Source organism: Lepus europaeus, chromosome 20 (assembly GCF_033115175.1).
Source record: "Lepus europaeus isolate LE1 chromosome 20, mLepTim1.pri, whole genome shotgun sequence".
In the NCBI taxonomy this organism is placed as follows: domain Eukaryota; kingdom Metazoa; phylum Chordata; class Mammalia; order Lagomorpha; family Leporidae; genus Lepus; species Lepus europaeus.
In genome coordinates, this window is record NC_084846.1 from 768,839 (window position 1) to 774,620 (window position 5,782).

At 43.0% G+C, this 5,782-nt stretch overlaps 1 pseudogene; it reads left to right on the plus strand.

The window, feature by feature from the left end:
* Positions 1-3,987: 3,987 nt before the first annotated feature.
* LOC133749978 (protein FAM13C-like) lies at positions 3,988-4,805 on the plus strand (annotated as a pseudogene).
* Positions 4,806-5,782: the final 977 nt, after the last annotated feature.

Below are 5,782 nucleotides of genomic sequence, written 5' to 3' on the forward strand. Positions count from 1 at the left end.
ACTAGTGGTTGAACTCTGTAATTAACACACAATTATTCTTAGGTGTTTAAATTTTAACTGAAAAGTGATCCCTGTTAAATTTAAGAGTGGAAAAAGAGAGGGAGGAGATGTACAATTTGGGACATGCTCAATCGGACTTGCTGCAAATGGTGGAGTTAGAAATGTGCCAGGGGATTCCAACACAATCCCATCAAGGTGGCATGTACCAATGCCATATCACTAGTCCAAGTGATCAATTTCAGTTCACAACCGATGGCTCTGATAGGTCTAAGAGTCAAAGGGATCACACAAACAAGACAAGTGTCTGCTAATACTAACTGATAGAATCAAAAAGGGAGAGAAGGATCCAACTTGGGAAGTGGAATACACAGCAGACTCATAGAATGGCAGACATCCTAAACAACACTCTGGCCTCAGAATCAGCCCTTAAGGCATTCGGATCTGGCGGAAGAGCCCATGAGAGTATTGTAGGCATGGAAAGCCAAGACACCATGGAAAAGAAAAAAAAGAAGAAGACCTAAATGAAAGATCTCTGTGAATGAGATCCCAGTGGAAAGAACGGGGCCATCAAAGAAGGAGGTACCTTTCTCTGAAGGGAGGAGAGAACTTCCACTTTGACTATGACCCTATCAGAATAAGATCAAAGTCAGCGAACTCTAAAGGCTTCCATAGCCCTGGCAACTCATGACCAGAGCCTAGGGAGATTACTGACGCCATGAACAGGAGTGTCAAATTGTTAAGTCAGCAACAGGAGTCACTGTGTACTTACATCCCATGTGGGATCTGTCCTTAATGTGTTGTCTATTGTGCAGTGATGCTATAACTAGTACTGAAACAGTATTTTTACACTTTGTGTGTCTGTGTGGGTACAAACTGATGAGATCTTTACTAATTATATACTGAATCGATCTTCTGTATATAAAGATAATTGGAAATGAAAAATAAAACCTGGTGTTAAATTGGAAATGGCATAGAAAATTAATTTTTTTAAAAAAATATTATGTAGGATCTCTGTCTTTAATGTGCTGTACACTCTTATTTGATGCTATAACTAGTACTCCAACAGTATTTTTTCACTTTGTGTTGCTATATGGGGGCAAACTGTTGAAATCTTTACCTAATATATACTATACTGATCTTCTGTATATAAAGAGAATTGAAAATGAATCTTGATGTGAATGGAAGGGGAGAGGGAGCGGGAAAGGGGAGGGTTGCATGTGGCAGGGAAGTAATGGGGGGGGGAAGCCATTGTAACCCATAAGCTGTACTTTGGAAATTTGTATTCATTAAATAAAAGTTTAATAAATAAAAAAAAAGAAAGAAAATCAGAGATGGTAAAGGATTGTCTTCTATAAAACAACCTAAGTTGTGCCCTGGTAATAAATGAGTTCCAAATTATCAAGCGATCCCTGTAGTAAAGATTTATTTCTCTCTCAAATATTAAATTTCACTGGAGGGTGGGATTTACTGGAGGTTGGAACTCTGCTCCAGATTCACACAGGGCTCCCTGTATTAAGAGTATGTATGTACCACTGATAGAGAAAAAGAAGTACTAGCTTTCACACGGTGACAAGACTTCGTTGCCGTTGATTTCTCTACAATGCTGCAGTGGGTTCGTTTCTGAGAGGAGCAGCGTGGTGGGGGCAAGAGGTGCAGAGTCAACACACAGACCCCTGGAGTCAGGTGAAAGCAGGCTTGAGGCGAGCAGCCGGCAGACTCATTTATTACAGTTGGTACAACAGCTTATATAGCCAAGACCAGCCAATCTGGTCAAGGGGTGGTCTATACCCCACCCAATCACAGCCTGTTGCCAGGCAGTTTCCAGAGCCATCCAATCACAGCCTGCCGCCAGGCAGTTTCAAATCTATCCAATCACAGCCTGTCGCCAGGCAGTTTACAGAGCCATCCAATCACGGCCTGTTGCCAGGCAGTTTCCAAAGCCAGATGGGTTTCAAAGCCATTCCTAACTGACGCTCACTAGCCAGTGGCCACCTTCGCATGGCCTTCTCATTCCACTACATTTCCCCCTTTTCGTTTATTTTTTAGCAACGGTAGGCATGATTCTTGGCCATACCATTGTTGACCCCATTTCTATGTGGTCTCCGTATGCAGCTGTGCCTGTCTTAGGTTGTCCCCCAGGGGATCTTACCCGTCATTGACTAACCAGCACTCAAATCGAGAGACCACAGGATTGCTTGCTCAGATAGGGGTAGGAATGAGGAATAACGGTTATCAGGAATGGCATGACCACACACAGGCTGTGGGCCATTTGAGTGGCTGACCAGAGCTAATGGGGTACACAACAGTAACAGATATGGCTTTGGGCAGTTTCTCAGGGTAGGATGATAGGGCAGGTGCGTCTGCTAACAAAGTGGACTCTCAGTCTTGTTCAGCTGGTTCCGGTTGGCTGTCAGTTGCAGGCTTGATGTTTCTGGCTGGTACCCAAATGGGCTGTTCCGCATTCTCTGGAAAGACACAAGCATATCCTCGACCCTTGGTTAATAGAAGCCTTTTTACAGGCGTTGGAATCCAGGGCCTGAATTTTGCGTATAATTCAACATTAACAGCAAACATGCGGATGGCATGGGATCTAGCAGCTGCCCTGAGAGCTTGGGATGTCCGAGGACTGCCACAAATGTGGGGATCTTCACTGGGTGCAGATGGGATGACCTCACATGAATTATTGTCTAGAGGTCCTCTTAGTTCATCCCACCGGTATGTGGGGGGTGGCTGACTAGGCATTGCTACCTTGTTTGCTACGTTGTTTTTTTCACTGTCAGAGCTCTCTTTCCCTAAGTCATCAACCATTGTCTGTGAGACAGGGACCTGGAGTGTCAGGCTCCTATCACTCACAGATTCACTATCTTTGATAATCTGCACAGGATTCTGAGAGGGGGGGTATCTTTCCCATGTCTGAGCACTTAAGAGCGGCACGGTACGCCAACTCTAGCCAGAGGAAAGACACGTATAGCACTGCTGCCGTAACAAAGCAAATTCCTAGCACCTCAACTGTGGATGGCATTTTGTAGGGGGTTTCCCTATGCTAGACAAACAGATAGTGGTGTATCAGATCGTACATATGTCTTGTGCTTAGTGGGGGACTTCCTTGATTCGTTAGGTGAAGGCCGTATGCCCACACGGTGTCTCCGGAGCGTCACCTCTCTCGAGTGAGGGAAGATGACTTGGTTCCGAATTCTGGGATGATCAGTCCCTTATGTGAATTCACCGGGCGAACCGAAAGTAAAAGGAGGAGCCGAGAAGCGACGTACGCTTCAGGGTGGTGTGTGCTAACCTGGGGTCACTTAGACCGAGGACAAGGACAAGGAAAGGGGCGTAGGAGGGGGTTCTGTGCTCACCCTCACAGAACCGAACAGCACACAAAACACCGAGGGGCCTACTTGCCGAAATCCAGGGGGGACCTCGCCGAGTCTGACACGCTGTCTCTTTCTCAGTCACGTTGGTGCGCCAGACATTGCAGTTGATTTCTCTACAATGTTGCAGTGGGTTCCTTTCTGAGAGGAGCAGCGTGGTGGGGGCAAGAGGCGCGGAGTCAACACACAGACCCCGGGAGTCGGGTGAAAGCAGGCTTGAGGCGAGCAGCCGGCAGACTCATTTATTACAGTTGGTACAACAGCTTATATAGCCAAGACCAGCCAATCTGGTCAAGGGGCGGTCTATACCCCACCCAATCACAGCCTGTTGCCAGGCAGTTTCCAAAGCCAGGTGGGTTTCAAAGCCATTCCTAACTGACGCTCACTAGCCAGTGGCCACCTTCGCATGGCCTTCTCATTCCACTACAGGTAAATGATTGTCTTCTATAAAACAACCTAAATTGTGCCCTGGTAATAAATGAGTTCCAAATTATCAAGAGATCCTTGTAGTAAAGATTTATTTCTCTCTCAAATATTAAATTTCACTGGAGGGTGGGATATCCTGGAGGTTGGAACTCTGCTCCAGATTCACACAGGGCTCCCTGCTATTAAGAGTATGTATGTAACACTGATAGAGAAAAAGAAGTACTGGCCTTCACACGGTGACAAGACTTCTAATCCTGAGGTCCTGAAATGGATGTATGATTTGGCTAACAGTCGCAAAGAAGCTCAAAGAACTAAAGCTGAAGCTGTCAGAAGAACAAGGGAGTGCTTCCAAAGGCCCACCTGGAAACCTCTCATGTGAGCAACCCACAGTCCCCAGAGAGCATGGGAAGCCAGAAGCCGCAGGCCCTGAGCCAAGCTTTTCTGGGGAGGACTGTGTGGACATGTCTGAAGGAGAAGAGACAGCAGCTTCTGCCACAGGAGGACTCCAAGGTAACCAAGCAAGACAAGAACCTCATAAAGCCTCTTTATGATTGGTACAGAATTATCAAGCAAATCTTGTCAAACAACTGAGGACGAGGACTCTGATGAAGACGGTCAACAGGGAGGTCAGCAGCCTTCTTTGCCAGACCCAGCATCTCGTCCCCCTATTGGTGAACATGTCACCTACTCAAATGAGAATGAGCTTGTTAGGACCCTGCTTTCAAATGAAAAGAAAGAAGTAAAACAGCCAGCCCTCTCCATGTCTAATTTACATGAGGCTACAATGCCTGTGCTGCTTGACCATCTTTGAGAAACTAGAGCTGACAAGAAGAGACTCCGGAAAGCCTTAAGAGAATCTGAAGAGCAGTTTTTTAAACAGGAAGAAGTCCACAAAAGGAAGACAGGATTCCAGTGGCAGATGAGTACTATGAATACAAGCACATAAAAGCCAAACTAAGATTATTAGAGGTCCTCATCAGCAAGAAAGATGTAGCCAAAACTATTTGAGAGTCAGGAAATGTTTATGATCTTTTCACTGAAGATAAAGTCAAGCTTATCTTCATCTGCCATTGTTGCAAGCAGCTTTGACATACTGAAAATGGAAGCAATTTAGTGATAGTATTAACTGTTCTTAGGAAGGAATGACAAATGTAATTAAATTATATATGAGGAGGGATTTGGATGAGGGAAAATAGAACAAGGAACTCTAATTGGTAAAAATGCAGTCTTCTCCATGCCAAGGGGAAATTCATTGTCAATATAATGATTGCAAAATAATCTAATGAAATCAGTGTAATACATAGCCAAGCTACCTGTTACAGAAAGTTTATATACTGTCCAAAGATTATATAGGTTGATAAGTGGAGAACATGATTTTTTAAAAACCAGGGAGAAGAGGAAAAGAAATTCTGCTTTTCATGTAGGGAGGAATTCAGCTAGTAAGGAAGAAATTTACTTAAAACTTTTAGTAGATAGATTTTTAAGTGACAAAATACCTACTACCTTGTCCCTTAAGTCTGCTAGTAGACTAAAATATAGTAGAATGTGTCATGCTAATTTTTTATTATTTTATCTGTAATTTGAAATTTTACATTTCTTGTTACCAAAGTTCATTCTGACAGCATGTACTTTGTGAATTATCTTTGTCTAAAAATGATAGATATTTATATTAAAATACTGCATTAAAATTTTAAAATTGGTATTTTGGATAGATGTATCTGCAGTATAGAATCTAATGTGACCATAGTATTACTGCTAATGTTTTTCTTTACTATAACTAAGATTAAGCAACTATTTTTCCATTGGGAAAAATAGTTGCTTAATTTTAGTTATAGTATTTTTCTTAATGTACTTTTAATGTACTTTTTTCTTAATGTCTTTCTTTAATGTACTTTTACAAAGTAGACCTATAGACATTAAAAAAGAAAAGTATTTCTTTAAAGGTTAGCATATATCACTCTGGATAGATGACAACTGTAACCGTG